Source organism: Bos javanicus, chromosome 3 (assembly GCF_032452875.1).
Source record: "Bos javanicus breed banteng chromosome 3, ARS-OSU_banteng_1.0, whole genome shotgun sequence".
Lineage (NCBI taxonomy): Eukaryota > Metazoa > Chordata > Mammalia > Artiodactyla > Bovidae > Bos > Bos javanicus.
In genome coordinates this window covers 54622467-54641211 of record NC_083870.1, presented here as the reverse complement: position 1 = coordinate 54641211, position 18745 = coordinate 54622467, and the positions used below count along the sequence as shown (strand labels likewise).

Below are 18745 nucleotides of genomic sequence, written 5' to 3'. Positions count from 1 at the left end.
TCCTTCCTCCCCCCACCTTGGGGAACTTTAAAACCATTTCAGCGATTTAAACCAATTTAAAATCAATTCAGTAACCAATTCAGGGCCTTACTTTTTGCCTTAATTATAATCCTTAACACAGAATTGTAAATAACTGGTCTTAGTTTTGACCTTACTAAACTTTTTCTCTTTTGTAGTCAATAGGAACACAAGTTTTTAAGTGCTTCTTGAACTTGTCTCCCAGGCTGCAGTCCTAATAAACCTTGAGTAAAACACCTCTTCATTTTAATCAAGTCACAGTTTCTGAAATTTTTGTTAACACTCTATATTTCACTTAATTATGTTACCAAATTTTGACCTCCTTGGTTTTGAAGATCCATTCATTATTATCTCCGCATATATCAACTGGCATATTGCTTTTAATTACCTCAGGTAATGAAGCTAGTCTTATGAAACATGATCTTATAAACGATCATGTTTCCTCTCTGAATTCTGTTCTATATAAAGTATTTATTTAGATGATTTTAGTCATAACCTCTTTAACCAGGACTTGATGATCTGATAATTTTATAGCATTAAGAGAAATTGAAGTTTTCTTTTAGTAATGCCCTACTTACCTTGTTAACTTCAGTGTCTCAATCCCTGTAACTGGAAGTGATCATGATAAAACTTTTATTAACTTTTTGAGATATCAACAAAGACAGTCTAAGGGATGCTGGTTTTTATTCTTATCCTATAAGAAAGCTTGATTGCTTCTATTATGGTTGATTACTTCTGACTCTGGCTGAAGACTGGAATCTTATATGATGCCAGTCTTGCCACCTACCTGGCTCCCCATTTCTCTGCTGCTGCTGCTAAGTCGCTTCAGTCGTGTCTGACTCTGTGCGACCCCATAGACGGCAGCCCACCAGGCTCCCCCGTCCCTGGGATTCTCCAGGCAAGAACACTGGAGTGGGTTGCCATTTCCTTCTCCAATGCATGAAAGTGAGAAGTGAAAGTGAAGTTGCTCAGTCGTGTCCAACTCTTAGCGACCCCGTGGACTGCAGCCTACCAAGCTCCTCCATCCATGGGATTTTCCGGGCAAGAGTACTGGAGTGGGGTGCCATTGCCTTCTCCGATTTCTCTAGGGGTGGCTTAAAAAAAAAAGCTTTTTTTTTTTTTCCTATGACAGTACTGTACTCATTTCCTCTTACAACAGTGGCCCACCAGGACTGCTGGCAAGAAGATTGTCTGGTTTTAACATGAGACATAGCACTTTCATAAAATGAGAATCAATCAGTTACTGACCAGAAAAAGTGGCTGCACAAAGATTTGTAAGCCCCCAAATTACAATAACCTGTAGCCTTTTTTTGTAGACCCCAAGTTCTAGCACTTTGACAGTTTGCAATAAAGACAGAAGTGAACCCTGAGCTTTAGTTAGTGGGTTTTATCAAAGATAAATAAAGACAATTTAATAAAGTATCAAGAAAGAATCTTGAAGCATTCCTGGCTCTCAGTTTAGACTCTGCCTCTGCTGGAACCTAATTCAACACAGAGCTCAGCAGTGGGCACTTAAAGGACACCCTGCTGCCCAACATCAGACTTTCATCTGAACTCATGACAGATCAGGCTCTGCGCAGCCTGTCTTGGTATGATTGCTTTAGAGAAAGTGTGCTGCCTCCCATAAATCTCTTCCCACCCAGCCTCAGTCTTACCCGGTGGAGAGATCCTGTAGAGATGAGCAGAAAGCTGCCTCAACTGGAAGGTTAGAAGAGCTTGTCCTCTTCGTGTTTCTTCTGAGTTTGCTTTCACTATTCTCTCTCACTGGCAATTTGGGCTTTATTTTATCCCTCCAATCTCCTGGGGCTTCTCAGATTTTCCACACCCAATGATAAGAAAGTGAAACTATCACGCAATGTCTGCAAAGAAATAGACAGCACTGAAACTGAAAGTAGAATCTAAGGCTACAAAGGAAATGCGAGAGCTATGCTAGTGAGAGAGCGTGACATGATTTCTCAACTGGAACCTTTAACTTTTATAATTAGAAAATGTCTTAGAGACTGCTGAAAAGAAAAATCAGAGAAAGATCCATTGGATCAATTAAAATAATGCTGTTTATTTCTTGTTTGGAGACAGTTTGAAAAGTATTAGGATGAGAAAACCTAATATAATGATTTTCTAGGTCCAATTAGATTCAGTCACAATGTAGCTGGTTACTCGTGTTTAGTAAGTGAGAACTGTAAGTTCTCCAGGGGAATGACTGTGTCATACATTTTTTTAATTCTCCATACTTAATCCTAGTACTGGCACTTAGTGCTTAATAAGTAATAAAAAATGAGGTTATATTCCATTTTTTCACACTTGATTCATACCCAATGACAACATCTATACATACATTATTCCCTCTTAGTCTTATACCACAATATTTTTACCACAATATTATTTACTTTTACCACAGTATTAGAGAGATTTAATAATGTGCTAAAACCACAAGGTAGTAAGTATGATTGAACCCCAAAAGTCTTTCTCCAGAACCCATGCTATCAACCACCTCACTTAATACCTCTGTTGTTGCCAAGTGAACAACAATAATAATAAAGTTTCTTATTTATCAATTGCTTCCTAGGCCAAACTCTTCACATATTATTACCTATTGCATATAATAATTAGGCAGCTTGAGTTTGTAGTCCTTGGGCTCTTTGGGGCTTCCCTTGTGGCTCAGCTGGTAAAGAATCTGCCTGCAATGCAGGAGACCTGGGTTTGATCCCTGGGTTGGGAAGATCCCCTAGAGAAGGGAAAAGCTACCCACTCCAATATTCTGGCCTGGAGAATTCAATTCCATGTACTGTATAGTCCATAGGGTCCCGAAGAGTCACACAACTGAATGACTTTCACTTTCACTTTCTTTCACTTGAGCTCTTTTGATTGAGGACTTCCATGGGATTTTGACTTATTCTTTTCATGGCCTTCCAGCTATTTAAAGGCCTCTGTGCTCTACATCAAGAGGTCTAAGCCAGGATTCCCCAAAGGTCATTCTACTGAACAGTGAGCCTCTGGAATGTTCCTTGATAAACACATTTCATGGCCAAATAAGTTTGAGAAATATCTTGTTCCCCTGTTAGAGCTTTACCAGTAATAGAAAAGAGCAGAGTGAGGAAGGGAGGGAGGGAAGAAGGGTTCTATAACTTATTTCTCACGTAATCCTTTTTCTGCTTCAAGTAACTGATGTTTCTGTATACTGCTGTGTTGATTCATATAATCTTGTCTCAGTGTTCAACCCATTTTCTGAGTTTGAGTTAAATTCTTTGAGTGGTTTCATTACTCTTTTCATGCTACCAAGGTCCCGCATATAAATCTGATTGTAGGCACCTGGGAAGAGCAATTTTTCTACTGTCTTTGAAACTACCTAGCAAAGTTCTCAGTACATAGATGATGCACAAACACTTTTGATATAACAACAAGATTATTGAAAAACAGTGGCACCTAAATGTAATCAAATCCATACTATGCACCAAACTTTGTTCCATGCATTTGGTATTAGTATTAGAAAGAGTAAATGTAGAAATATAAGCAAAGTACTGGATTTGTCCCCATTTTACAGATGATAAAACCTGAGGCTCTCAGAGACTGTGAATTGTCAGAAGTCCCAGACTAGTCAGCGTGAATTTGGACCTGAATTTGAAGCCATCTAGCTCTGACTTTGAAGCCAATGCTCTTTTTATCAATGTATAGTTTAAGGCTCATAACAATACTTTAGATATGGGGTACTTATTATCCACATATCTAATGAAGAAAAAGAGTCAGGGGGTAAGAAATATGCCAGCCTAAATATTCTTGTGTACTTTAAAACATACCCTTCATATGCTGAGTATAGTGTTCTATGGATATTCAATAGATATTCAATAGAACTTAATAGAATTCAGTGGAATTCCTTTCTTTGTTCTTCATTCCATTCTATGTCTCCAAATTTCCATCTAGCAATATATATAAATAAATAGTAATATAATATAAATATGAATAAACCTAATCTTCACCTGAAAAATTATCTCCTATTTAGTTGAAGAGAGAGTTAAATAATAAACTACTAAATGGCAAAGATGAGAATCAGTGGGAATAAGAAGAGCAAGTGTGGACAGAACAAATTGTAATGCTAAGGCTATGGTGGATGCTCATTTAAAATATTATCTGAGACTTATGCCTCAACTGAGAGCTTGAGCACCAGCCAGTAATCATTTAAAACTGGCGGAAATGATGATTTTTAAATGAATGGTCCTAGGCCAATGAATATCCACAAGGAAAAATGAGAAAATGACTTCCACGTCATACCATACACAAAAAGTTATTCCAGAAAGATTGTAGAGTTCAATATAAAAGGGAAAACAATAGCCTCTAGAAAATAGTATGAAAGAATAGTTTCAAGTATTTGAGGATAGGAAAGGTATTTTTAGGGCATAAAATGTGTTTTAAAGATGTGTTTTAAACAGTTGTAAAGATTAACAAATTTAACTATATAAAAATTAAGATATATTGTTTGTCAAAAGACACCCTTAATAAAAGAAAAAGGTAAACTGCATATGAGAACACATTAATAAATGAAGAATTACCATATATAAACATATAAATAACTTCTAGAAAGATACTCAATAGAAAATTGAAAATGATAATTCAGCTCTTCAAAAAGAAGGTATCCAAATGATCATAACATTTGAAAGAGATCTAATAGCTAAATCATAAGATGAATTGAGTTAACATCACTAAGATATTGTAGCACACACCTATTACAATGGCCTAAATGAACAATACTGATAAATGGAAATGTAGACTAAGACACAGAGCTACTAGAATTCTTAGACATAGTTCCTGAGTAAATTTAGTACAACCACTCAGGTAGCTTTGGTATTGATACTGGTGGCACCAGAAGAAGTCTCCTAGTACTTATGCCCTGTGTAGTCCCCTCCACATTAAGTTCATGCTTAGCCATGTGACTTGACAATGATATGTCAGCAAACATGACCCAGGGTTGAGAAGTATTCCTGCAACTTTCATTTCCTATTAGTATAAGTGAAATTGAATGTGAAAGTAGGACAGGGCTGAAATAGGATTAATGCTGAGAAATCACCTGTTGCTTCTCCAGACCAATGAAATCTGTTGCTTATATCAGGCACCAAGAACTAATTCCGGTAACAGTTTAATCTTCCTGTGAATTATATATAATGAGAGTGTGCTTATAAACTGGAAAAAATTCATTTCCCTATCCCCTTTTCAGAGGTTCTCTTTTCTTCAGAAACTTATAGACAGTTTCTTTTCTCTAAACTTCTAAATGTGAATAAAGGTCTAGGGTCAAAATAAAATTACTGGCAGCTTTAACACTCAGAGAAGCCTCCAAGTGTCTAGGCTTCACCCCTATTGAAAAATAAGCACCCAGAAAACTAAAGCTTCAGGCTCCCTAACACTTTGGGAGTTTAACCTAGGTTCATTCTTGGCTAAAGCTATTTCTACTTAGGGAGATAAGAAATTTTTTATATTATTCTTTCAGATGAGAGAAATTAACTGGTAGCTACCTAAATTGTCCAGTGAGATTAGGGTGAACTCTGTAAAGGAAGGCATGGGAAGTTCTGGATGTCATAGCAAATGGTGCTGCCCCATACTCACTGGAAAACAGGATACTGTTGGCCCAGGGAAACATGTCCCATACCAGCTAAAACAGTGCAAAAGAATCTTACCTGTTCGGCTATAGAAAAAGTGTAACATTTCATGCTACTTACTAGTCACTTTCAGCCTACCTATATGCATGTACTTGGCATCTGGTTCCATCACTTCATGGGAAATAGATGGAGAAACAATGGAAACAGTTTCAGACTTTATTTTTTGGGGCTCCAAAATCACTGCAGATGGTGACTGCAGCCATGAAATTAAAAGACGCTTACTCCTTGGAAGCAAAGTTATGACCAACCTAGATAGCATGTTGAAAAGCAGAGACATTACTTTGCCAACAGAGGTCCGTCTAGTCAAGGCTATGGTTTTTTCCAGTGTTCATGTGTGAGTAGGACTGTGAAGAAAGCTGAGCACCGAAGAATTGATGCTTTTGAACTGTGGTGTTGGAGAACTCTTGAGAGTCCCTTGGACTGCAAGGAGATCCAACCAGTCCATTCTGAAGGAGATCAGCCCTGGGATTTCTTTGGAAGGAATGATGCTAAAGCTGAAACTCCAGTACTTTGGTCACCTCATGCCAAGAGTTGACTCATTGGAAAAGACTCTGATGCTGGGAGGGATTGGAGGCAGGAGGAGACGGAGATGACAGAGGACGAGATGGCTGGATGGCATCACTGACTCGATGGATGTGATTTTGAGTGAACTCCAGGAGTTGGAGATGGACAGAGAGGCTTGGTGTGCTGTGATTCATGGGGTCGCAAAGAGTCAGACATGACTGAGCAACTGTACTGAACTGAACTGAATTCTTTTTACCCTAAAATGAGACAGTCTTCTTTCTTTTCTAAATTGCCATGATGAGGACTTTCTCTATTGATAAAAATTTTAATGCACCAAAAATATGAAACAACTGAATTTGCATTCTACTCCAAATCCCTTTCCAGATGAACTAAAGATATTTATCATAATAAATTTGGAATTCTGATTAAGAATAATTTAATTTATGGTAGGTATAAAATTGTTTATGAAAAATTTATAAATCAGTAATCAGTATAGAAAATGCTGGAAACATATATTGTATACCCCAAAATTAATCTTATTTTTCACTAACTGATGGCATTAGAGATTATTTTGTGTTTCTGAACTTTGTAGATTCTTTAAATGACTATATACAATTATTTTATAATAGTAGAAAAACATACACAACAAAAAGTAATTTCTCTTTTGAAAAAGAAAATAATTTATTCAAGAAATATTTTCTTGAGCATCACAATCCATTGGTCACTCTTTTATTATACATGTATTTAATAAACAATGATGGTATACAAAGCCTGTCATACAATAGTGTTCAACAGGGAGTTATTATATTAATGATTAATAATATATTAATAATATAATAACCATATAATAATATATAACCATAATATAAGGGGAGTTATTACATTAATATTAAGGTAGGTCATATAGGAAAGGCAGCTTGGAATGAGAATTGTATTGATTCCTTTGGTTTGGACAGAGACCAATTTTGTTTGCTGTAGTTGCAACATCCAGTGTTTTATCTTCCTGGAAATCAGGAAGAAAAATTATTATATTATTGTTATATTATTCATTATTCTAATTTGATTTCAGAATAAACAGTGTGCTGTGTATGTTTTCAAGCTATCTCTAATTTAAACCCATGGAGTTGTTAATGAACATGTGTCTCGCCCTAATCTGAAAACATCACTTTAAGAGTTGATGATTTAGCACAGGAAGTATTCTTTTCTGAACTAACAAAAATGAATTTGTTACTTGACATGAAAGTTGGCAGAAATAACGGTGACTAGTATTCGCAGTATGTGACAGCTTGGGAGAGGTGAACAGGAGCAGATAACCTGCCAGCTGTGCATGTCCCTGGACTGGACCCTGTGGTCCTATTTCTCCCCCCAGAGAGAGGCTCCTGTCCCTGCTGCAGAATCTCACTGCTCCAACTTGGAGATGAAACTGCCTGACACAGAGGGACCTCCCCATGCTGCAGAGAGATTGCTTAAATGCTCTAACCTTCTTGTTATTTTCAAGGTACACATATGTTGCAGAATTTTATCTGAGCCTGAGAATGCTGCAGTAGTCCACTGGACACTCTTACCAGCTCTCCTGAGCTTCCTTAAGCTCTTTCTTGTGTTCTGGTCGCCTCTATTTTTCTTTGTATTTTCCACAGTTTCCTGTCCCTAATCCCTGCTTAATCAGTGAAGTGTTTCCTTAAGAAATACTCTGTTTAGGAATGCAAGAGATTTCTGTGTGTTGATTTTGTATCCTGCAACTTTACTATAATCATTGATTAGTTCTAGTAATTTTCTGGTGGAGTCTTTAGGGTTTTCTATGTAAAGGATCATGTCATCTGCAAACAGTGAGAGTTTTACTTCTTATTTTCCAATTTGGATTCCTTTTATTTCTTTTTCTGCTCTGATTGCTGTGGCCAAAATTTCCAAAACTATGTTGAATAGTAATGGTGAAAGTGGGCACCCTTGTCTTGTTCCTGACTTTAGAGGAAAAGCTTTCAATTTTTCACCATTGAGGATAATGTTTGCTGTGGGTTTGTCATATATAGCTTTTATTATGTTGAGGTATGTTCCTTCTATTCCTGCTTTCTGGAGAGTTCTTATCATAAATAGATGTTGAATTTTGTCAAAGGCTTTCTCTGCATCTATTGAGATAATCATATGGTTTTTGTTTTTCAATCTGTTAATGTGGTGTATAACACTGATTGATTTGCAGATATTGAAGAATCCTTGCATCCCTGGGATAAAGCCCACTTGGTCTTGGTGTATGATCTTTTTAATGTGTTGTTGGATTCTGATTGCTAGAATTTTGTTAAGGATTTTTGCATCTATGTTCATCAGTGATATTGGCCTGTAGTTTTCTTTTTTTGTGGGATCTTTGTCAGGTTTTGGTATTAGGGTGGTGGTGGCCTCATAGAATGAATTTGGAAGTTTACCTTCCTCTGCAATTTTCTGGAAGAGTTTGAGCAGGATAGGTGTTAGCTCTTCTCTAAATTTTTGGTAGACTTTTGGTAGAATTCAGCTGTGAAGCCGTCTGGACATGGGCTTTTGTTTGCTGGAAGATTTTTGATTACAGTTTCAATTTCTGTGCTTGTGATGGGTCTGTTAAGATTTTCTATTTCTTCTTGGTCGAGTTTTGGAAAGTTGTACTTTTCTAAGAATTTGTCCATTTCTTCCACGTTGTCTATTTTATTGGCATATAATTATTGATAGTAGTCTCTTATGATCCTTTGTATTTCTGTGTTGTCTGTTGTGATCTCTCCATTTTCATTTCTAATTGTATTGATTTGATTTTTCTCCCTTTGTTTCTTGATGAGTCTGGCTAATGGTTTCTCAATTTCATTTATCCTTTCAAAGAACCAGCTTTTGGCTTTGTTGATTTTTGCTATGGTCTCTTTTGTTCCTTTTGCATGTATTTCTGCCCTAATTTTTAAGATTTCTTTCCTTCTACTAACCCTGGGTTCTTCATTTCTTCCTTTTCTAGTTGCTTTAGGTGTAGGGTTAGGTTATTTATTTGACTTTTTTCTTGTTTCTTGAGGTGTGCCTGTATTACTATGAACTTTCCCCTTAGCACTGCTTTTAAAGTGTCCCACAGGTTTTGAGTTGTTGTGTTTTCATTTTCATTCATTTCTATGCAAAATTTGATTTCTTTCTTGATTTCTTCTGTGATTTGTTGGTTATTCAGCAGCTTGTTGTTCAGCCTCCATATGTTGGAATTTTTAATAGTTTTTCTCCTGTAATTGAGATCTAATCTTACTGCATTGTGGTCAGAAAAGATGCTTGGAATGACTTCTATTTTTTTGAATTTACCAAGGCTAGATTTATGGCCCAGGATGTGATCTATCCTGGAGAAGGTTCCGTGTGCACTTGAGAAAAAGGTGAAATTCATTGTTTTGGGATGAAATGTCCTATAGATATCAATTAGGTCTAACTGGTCTATTGTATCATTTAACGTTTGTGTTTCCTTGTTAATTTTATGATCCAGCAATCCCACTGCTGGGCATACACACTGAGGAAACCAGAAGGGAAAGAGACACGTGTACCCCAATGTTCATCGCAGCACTGTTTATAATAGCCAGGACATGGAAGCAACCTAGATGCCCATCAGCAGATGAATGGATAAGAAAGCTGTGGTACATATACACAATGGAGTATTACTCAGCCATTAAAAAGAATACATTTGAATCAGTTCTAATGAGATGGATGAAACTGGAACCTATTATACAGAGTGAAGTAAGCCAGAAAGAAAAACACCAATACAGTATACTAACGCATATATATGGAATTTAGAAAGATGGTAACAATAACCCTGTGTACGAGACAGCAAAAGAGACACCGATGTATAGATCAGTCTTATGGACTCTGTGGGAGAGGTAGAGGGTGGGGAGATTTGGCAGAATAGCATTGAAACATGTATAATATCATGTATGAAACGAGTCGCCAGTCCAGGTTCGATACATGATACTGGATGCTTGGGGCTGGTGCACTGGGACGACCCAGAGGGAGGGGAGGGGAGGGAGGAGGGTGGAGGGTTCAGGATGGGGAACACGGGTATACCTGTGGCAGATTCATTTTGATATTTGGCAAAACTAATACAATATTGTAAAGTTTAAAAATAAAATAAAAAAAAAAAAAAGAAATACTGTGTCTGAGTGCAGTTTGAAACCAGGTTGACAGAGGAGAAGACAGCATCAATGAGGCAAGCTGTAGACTAAGTGGAGAAAATATGGAGAGAATTCTAGGAGTGGTCAAGCTGCTAATTTGGTGTATAAAATACCACATGCAAGGAGAGGTGTGAACCTAGCTTCCAAAAAATTGTGGAAAAGTACTTGAAATAGATCTCTTATTCCTTCATTCAGTCAATAATTATTGATTAGCTTTCAAGTTTGTGAGAGGCCTTTGGCCTGAAGCCTTTTCTTGGGGTGTATATAAACTTTGACAATAGATGACAAGTTATACTTGAACTTGTAAAGTGGGTACATACTCCTTTTACTCAGCTTCATTGTCCTTTGCCTCACTCTTGATCCCTTCCTAGTCTATAGACAGCTCTATTCCATGTCAACATTATTGTGCTGTTTCATATTCCCTTTGCTGGTTCCTGTACTTGAGAGATTGATGGGGACATAACCTTTTTGCCTGCCTTTTCATCCCATTTCCAGACCATCCAAACATGTCACATGGAGCACATTTCTTTGGTGAGACCTATGGGTTTCAGGACTGGCTCAGTTCTGACTTCTCATTTCAGTGAGAGGAACCGAAAGGTGACTAAGAGTTACCTCACTTTCCTCAGAAAAGCACAGTTGTGCTCTTCCTTCCGCCTTTGGAAGGAAAGAAAAGATGAAGACTGATTACAGAATTTCTGTTTCATGGCTCAATAACCAGTGTTCAGATTCCATGTTATCAACCTGTGAGTATCAAATGCACTGAGATATTGGTCTCATAGGAAAAGTATGATTTCATTTCAGAACACCCTGAACTGATTAAAAAAAAAAAACAAACTGTGGTGGAAATATGAGGGATTTTCATGATTCTGGTAATTTATTTACTATTTTAAACACCACAATTACTCTGTGAGCCCAAGGTAATGGGTTAAGTTCTGGCAATTCACCTGGAGGAAGTTTGAGAACACAGGGAACATGGACTTTCCGTCCCTCAGAGAGAACAGCACAGCACGTTCAGATGGGTGAGCATGTCCTTTCTGCCTCAGGGAGTCCCATCTGCACTAGTTCCTAAACTGTGGCCTGTGTTTTGAGAATCCTGAAGAGCAGGGAATAGAGTGGAGGCATGGTAAATTGAATGGCAGTTCTTTATTTATTCAACTTACACCAGTTTTTTTATGTGGTGGATTCTATTTTGGGAAATAAAGAAATATGATGGAGACCAAATACCTGAGATCAAGAGACAGGGGAGACAAAAGTTTACAACAATTTCCATTTCACAATTATATAAAAGGTGCTGCTGTAGGAGTGACAACACACAAATGGCAGCACAGAGGTGGTCACCTCATCGAGGCTCAGGAGGTTAGGCAGTAGGGGACCACGAGGAGGAAAATAACAGGTAAGGAGTATCAGATGGGGAAACAAGAATGCCTTTTTAAGAAATCTGTTCATTGTGCTGCAAAAGCCTAGAGTTAAGAGAATATGTCCAGCTTGTAGAATTACAAGGACTTCATTCTAGCAACTGCAGAATCTAAAGCAGTAGACAGCATAAGCACTCCCCCAAAATGGGTGGGCCCTAAAGAAAAAAATCTCTTTCCAATTCACCAACTTTATAAATGTGGGACTTGAATTTAGATGCCATTCTAGCCAACCTCCATATGACTTTATATCTAAAGAGATTGGGGAGTCAAATTTTAAAGCCTTACTGAGAAACCGTATACTAATGAACCCACAATATAATCAAAGATCCACCACACATACTGAGCAGAGATAGTTTGGGACAAAGGTGACTCATGGTTCCCAGTGACAATCATCCCCTCTTTGGGGGTCTCAGTCATTGCATAAGTAAGGAATACGAATAAAAACTTTTGAATGCACCTGGAAATTACTATTCAGTTGGTTTTCTGGCATATTATCAAAATAGAATAAGATTTTTGTCACTTGTTAGCTTGTCAAGGACAAGGCACTTCCGTTTTAGAAAGAACTGTCCAATACACTGTGGGCATGTTGGATTTGGTGAATTTTACCTGCAGACATGGAAAATCAGTGATCACTGAAGGGACAGTCTTTAGTTGAAGAGGTTGAGCACTTTCATTTCCAGGGAGCTTTGCATCATTGCAGGTCCTATGCCTTTAAATTTCCTTTAATCCAATCCAGTGTTACCTTATGGCAAATCAAACTTAGGTTAATCCAGCATAGACAGGGATAATAATTTTTGCACAGGCCAAGAGTCAAGGATGTACTTCAGGAGAGAAAGAAGAGGCATGCAGCCCAAGTGAAGAAGCCTGTGGTTGGTTTTTGTAGCACTGGTATGGAGTTAGGTGATTTAAATGTTTACTAAATACTTATTGAATGACTGATTAATGAAAGTATGGTCATTACTCCTTGTGATCCTATTGTCTCCATGGCAAAATTGAAAAGTGGGCCCTGGAATAAAGTAATAAAGTAATATAGTAATGCCAGAAAGAATACATGTTGATTGTGAGACTATCATGTGTAATATCTAGGTCTGTAAAGATAAAACTTAGAACTCAGAGTTAAGCATGGATATGTGTGTGTATGTGTGTGTGTGTGTGTGTGTGTGTGTATGTGTACATATGCCATAAATGCATAGGAAAGTCTCTTAACAGAAAACACTAAAGAGTGAGGTTAACCTAAATATAATTTAGAGCTCATCCTTTATCTATATCAGATTATATCACACTTGACAATGCCTTACAGAGTCATTTTGTGGTCCTTACTATGTGTTTAACAAACATTTGTGGATGGAATGAATAAATGAATGAGTAAACAAAAATATCCTTTCTTGGTGCCATCAGTTATCCATTGTGCCAAATACAACAAATGTATTAAAATTATAATAGCAAAATGGGTACTGTAATGTGTGAGGCTGTAGAATGAATAGTTAAGTCCTGAGCAAAGTAAAATAAAAGATGTGATAGTCTTCTGGAAGGATACATCATTTGGGGGGAAACATTTAGATATAAATATCCTTTTTCTGAAAGATGTAACTGTTGAGGAACTAGTAAAATATGCTTTATGAAATATATTTTTAAAATGACATAATTTTATTTCTTGAGACTGCATGTTTATTCACCATTGCTCTGATGAACTCTTTTTGGAAGTGAAGAACAGGAAAAGCACAAAATAAGGAACATACATATGTGAGCCTTGGGAAGTTATAGCACTTACTATAAGCTGGAAAATTATTTTCATGGTATCAATTGGTATAAAATTATTTGTGCCAACATTGGTTCTCAAATTTTGGGATTGTTCGTTTTATGAATCAAAGAGCTAAAGGATGCCCAGAAAGCTGGCAAAACACTATTTCTGAGTAGGTCTGTGAGGGGTTTCCTGGAAAAGATTAACATTTGATTCAATGGACTAAGTGAAGAAGGTCCAGTCTCAGCAATATCAGTGGGCCTCATCCAATCCCTTAACAAATCAAATAAAACAAAAAGACAAACGGAAAACAAAGTTCCTTCATCCTCCTACATCCTTCAACATCAGGAGGATGTAGGAATTGGCATTTATATCAGCCTCCCTCTGGCTCCTAGACCCTCAGCCTTGGACTGAGTGTTATATGACATCAGTTTCCCTTGTCTCAGGCCTTCAGACTCAAACTGAATTATACCACTAACTTTGTTTTTCTCTAGCTTACAAAGCATGGTACTACTTGGCCTGCATAATTGGAAGAAACAATTTCTGTAATTTCTATAATTATATATAGTTTTTCTGGAGAACCTTGACTATTTCTTCACTGAGCTTATCCAGGGTAAGAATTGAATATCAATCACCATTTGCCACTTAACAATCACTACTTTTAGTATGAATCTCATTTCAGGCTCAGAAGTTGAAGCCAATTCAGAATGATGGTACTTAGTTGATCCTATCCACTGCTGAAACCTTATCATCCAGGCCATGCTCTAGTACCTTGAATCAACTTCAAGGCATCTTCCAAGTACTCATCTTTAATGATGGGGTATCCACCTATCTTTATCTCTAAGGCAAAAACCAGATAGGCCAAACAAAATTTGGAAAGACATTTAAAAACTCAGTGGAGTCTTTTATTTCATCAGGTTTCAAGGAACATTTTGTTCTAATTAGCTGTTAGTTGAGTCACATAGCTGGAAACTTAGAAAAGAAAGTAAAAATATTCTACACCCCACTGTCCAGATCTCAGAAAAAAATTATAAACATTAACTTTTGCCCTAGGCCCCTTTTCAACCATGACAACTGAGGTGCAGAAAAGAAGAAACAGTCTCAGCTGCCATATCTATTAACTGAATAACACAGGGTTAATTCATTCACCTGGTTGTTGATGGTGCCCATGCTATTATAGACAAAGTTGCTACTCAGAAGCACAGCTCCTGCAAGGTCTAAGAGTCGTTATTACAGTCACTCTAGAAATTGTATTAAAGGACTAAGAAGTCAGTTCTTCTTTCCTTCATTCACTCACTGTTTAATTCATTAATATAAAGACTAGAAGATAGTAGGTGTGAAATAATAAGCAAAGAATTATATCTTTAGCAAATTTATTTGGAGGCTAATTACTTTACAATATTGTGGTGCTTTTTTTTGCCATACATTCACATGAATCAGCCATGGGTGTACATAGGTTCCCCATTCCGAACCCCACTCCCACCTCCTTCCCCATCCCATTCCTCAGGGTCATCCCAGTGCACCAGCCCTGAGCACCCTGTCTCATGCATTGAACTTGGACTGGTGATCTATTTCACATATGGTAATATACATGTTTCAATGGTATTCTCTCAAATCATCCCACCCTTGCCTTCTCCCACAGAGTCCAACGGTCTGTTCTTTACATCTGTGTCTCTTTTGCTGTCTCACATATAGGGTCATCATTACCATCTTTCTACATTCCATATATATGTATTAGTATACTGTATTGGTGTATTTCTTTCTGACTTACTTTACTCTGTATAATAGGCTCCAGTTTCATCCACCTCATTACAACTGATTCAAATGCATTCATTTTATTTTTTAATATAAATTTATTTATTTTAATTGGAGGCTAATTACTTTACAATATTGTATTGGTTTTGCCATACATCAACATGAATCCACCATGGGTATACACATGTTCCCCATCCTGAACCCCCTCCTACCTCCCTCCCCATACCATCCCTCTGGGTAATCCCAGTGCACCAGCCTCAAGCATCCTGTATCATGCATTGAACCTGGACTGGCAATTTGTTTCATATATGATATTATACATGTTTCAATATCATTCTCCCAAATCATGCCACCCTCTCTCTCTCCCACAGAGTCCAAAAGACTGTTCTATACATCTGTGTCTCTTTTGCTGTCTTGCATACAGGGTTATTATTACCATCTTTCTAAATTCCATATATATGTGTTAGTATACTGTATTGGTGTTTTTCTTTCTGGCTTATTTCACTCTGTATAATAGGCTCTAATTTCATCCACCTCATTAGAACTGATGCAAATGCATTCATTTTAATCACTGAATAATATTCCATTGTGTATATGTACCATAGCTTTCTTATCCATTTGTCTGCTGATGGACATCTAGGTTGCTTCCATGTCCTGGCTATTGCAAACAGTGCTGTGATGAACATTGGGATACACGTGTCTCTTTCAATTCTGGTTTCCTCGGTGTGTACGCCTAGAAGTGGGATTGCTGGGTCATACGGCAGTTCTATTTCCAGTTTTTAAGGAATCTCCACACTGTTCTCCATAGTGGCTGTACCATTTTGCATTCCTACCAACAGTGCAAGAGGGTTCCCTTTTCTCTGCACCCTCTCCAGCATTTATTGCTTGTAGACTTTTGGATAGCAGCCATTCCGACTGGCGTGAAATGGTACCTCATTGTGGTTTTGATTAGCATTTCTCTGATAATGAGTGATGTTGAGCTTCTTTTCATGTGTTTGTTAGCCATCTATATGTCTTCTTTGGGAAAATGTATGTTTAGTTCTTTGGCCCATTTTTTGATTGGGTTGTTTATTTTTTTGGAATTGAGCTGCATGAACTGCTTGTATATTTTTGAGATTAATTCTTGTCAGTTGCTTCGTTTGCTATTATTTTTTTCCCATTCTGAAGGCTGTCTTTTCACCTTGCTTAGAGTTTCCTTCATTGTGCAAAAACTTTTCAGTTTAATTAGGTCCCATTTGTTTATTTTTGCTTTTATTTCCATTACTCTGGGAGGTGGGTCATAGGGGATCTTGATGTGATTTATGTCAGAGAGTGTTTTGCCTATGTTTTCCTCTAGGAGTTTTATAGTTTTTGGTCTTACATTTAGATCTTTAATCCATTTTGAGTTCATTTTTGTGTATGGTGTTAGATAGTGTTCTTGTTTCATTCTTTTACAAGTGGTTGACCAGTTTTCCCAGCACCACTTGTTAACCAGATTGTCCTTTCTCCATTGTATATTCTTGCCTCCTTTGTCAAAGATAAATGTGACAAAGATAAAGTGCATGGATTTATCTCTGGGCTTTCTATTTTGTTTCAGTTATCTATATTTCTGTCTTGGTGCCAGTACCATACTGTCTTGATGACTGTGGCTTTGTAGTAGAGCCTGAAGTCAGGCAGGTTGATTCCTCCAGTTCCATTCTTCTTTCTCAAGATTGCTTTGGCTATTTGAGGATTTCTGTATTTCCATACAAATTGTGAAATTATTTGTTCTAGTTCTCTGAAAAATACCGTTGGTAGCTTGATAGGGATTGCGTTGAATCTATAGATTGCTTTGGGTAGTATACTCATTTTCACTATATTGATTCTTGTGATCCATGAACATAGGATATTTTTTCATCTATTTGTGTCATCTTTGATTTCTTTCATCAGTATTTTATAGTTTTCTATATATAGGTCTTTTGTTTCTTTTAGGTAGTTTTATTCCTAAGTGTTTTATTCTTTTCGTTGCAATGGTGAATGGAATTAATTCCTTAATTTCTCAGTTTTCTCATTGTTAGTGTATAGGAATGCAAGGGATTTCTGTGTGTTAATTTTATATCCTGAAACTTTACTATATTCATTTATCAGCTCTACTAATTTCCTGGTGGTGTCTTTAGGGTTTTCTATGTGGAGGATCATGTCATCTGCAAACAGTGGGAGTTTTAATTCTTCTTTTCCAATCTGGATTCCTTTTATTTCTTTTTCTTCTCTGATTGCTGAGGCTAAAACTTCCAGAACTAGGTTGAATAATAATGGTGAGAGTGGCCACCCTTGTCTTGTTCCTGACTTTAGGGGAAATGCTTTCAAGTTTTCACCACTGAGGATGTTTGCTGTGGGTTTATCATATATGGCTTTTATTATGTTGAGGTATGTTCTTTCTATGCCTGCTTTCTGGAGGGTTTTTATCATAAATGAGTGTTGAATTTTGTCAAATGCTTTCTCTCCATCTATTGACATAATCATACGCTTTTTATCTTTCAATTTGTTAATGGGGTGTATTACATTGATTGATTTGTGAATATTGAAGAATCCTTGTATCCCTGGCATAAAGCCCACTTGGCCATGATGTATGATCTTTTTAATATGTTGTTGGGTTCTGTTTGCTAGGATGTTGTTAAGGATTTTTGCATCTATGTTCATCAGTGATATTGGGCTGTAGTTGTTGTTGTTTTTTTTGTGTGTGTGTGGCATCTTTGATTTTGGTATTAGGGTGATGGTGGCCTCATAGAATGAATTTGGAAGTTTACCTTCCTCTGCAGTTTTCTGGAGGAGTTTGAGTAGGATAGGTGTTAGCTCCTCTCTAAATTTTTGGTAGAATTCAGCTGTGAAGCCGTCTGGTCCTGGGCTTTTGTTTGCTGGAAGATTTCTGATTACAGTTTTGATATCTGAGTTTGTGGTGGGTCTGTTAAGATTTTCTATTTCTACCTGGTTCAGTTTTGGAAAGTTATACTTTTCTAAGAATTTGTGAATTTGTACATTTCTTCCAAATTGTCCATTTTATTGGCATGTAGTTGCCAATAGTAGTCCTTCTGATCCTTTGCATTTCTGTGTTGCCTGTTGTGATTTCTCCATTTTCATTTCTAATTTTGTTGATTTGATTCTTCTCCATTTTTTTCTTGATGAGTCTGGCTAATGGTTTGTCTATTTTATTTATCTTCTTGAAGAACCAGCTTTTAGCTTTGTTGATTTTTGCTATGATCTCCTTTGTCTCTTTTTCATTTATTTCTGACCTAATTTTTATGATTACTTTCCTTCTAACCCTGGGGTTCTTCATTTCTTCTTTTAATTGCTTTAGGTGAAGAGTTAGGTTATTTATTTGATTTTCCTCTTGTTTCTTGAGGTAAGCTTGTATTGCTATGAAACTTCCCCTTAGCACTGCTTTTACTGAATCCCATAGATTTTGGGTTGTTGTGTTCTCATTTTCATTCATTTCTATGCATATTTTTATTTCTTTTTTGATTTCTTTTGTGATTTGTTGGTTATTCAGAAGTGTGTTGTTTAGACGCC

The 18745-nt window shown here is 37.0% G+C and overlaps 2 protein-coding genes across 6 annotated transcripts in view; both read right to left on the bottom strand.

The window, feature by feature from the left end:
- Positions 1 to 18745, bottom strand: part of LOC133244311 (guanylate-binding protein 4-like) — a 187139-nt gene that overhangs the window by 80699 nt on the left and 87695 nt on the right. The window contains exon 1 of one of the 3 annotated variants that reach the window (XM_061411319.1): positions 1674 to 1754. The exons of 1 other annotated variant lie outside the window; for it this stretch is intronic. The gene's annotated coding sequence lies outside the window, so the exon portion shown is untranslated. Of the gene's footprint in view, positions 1 to 1673; positions 1755 to 18745 lie in introns of those variants that run through there. One more of the 3 variants, XM_061411323.1, reaches the window with a different exon arrangement.
- Positions 1 to 18745, bottom strand: part of LOC133244312 (guanylate-binding protein 2-like) — a 128611-nt gene that overhangs the window by 22172 nt on the left and 87694 nt on the right. For 2 of the 3 annotated variants that reach the window (XM_061411325.1, XM_061411324.1), the window contains exon 1: positions 1674 to 1757. The exons of the other annotated variant lie outside the window; for it this stretch is intronic. The gene's annotated coding sequence lies outside the window, so the exon portion shown is untranslated. Of the gene's footprint in view, positions 1 to 1673; positions 1758 to 18745 lie in introns of those variants that run through there. 3 annotated transcript variants of the gene reach the window in all.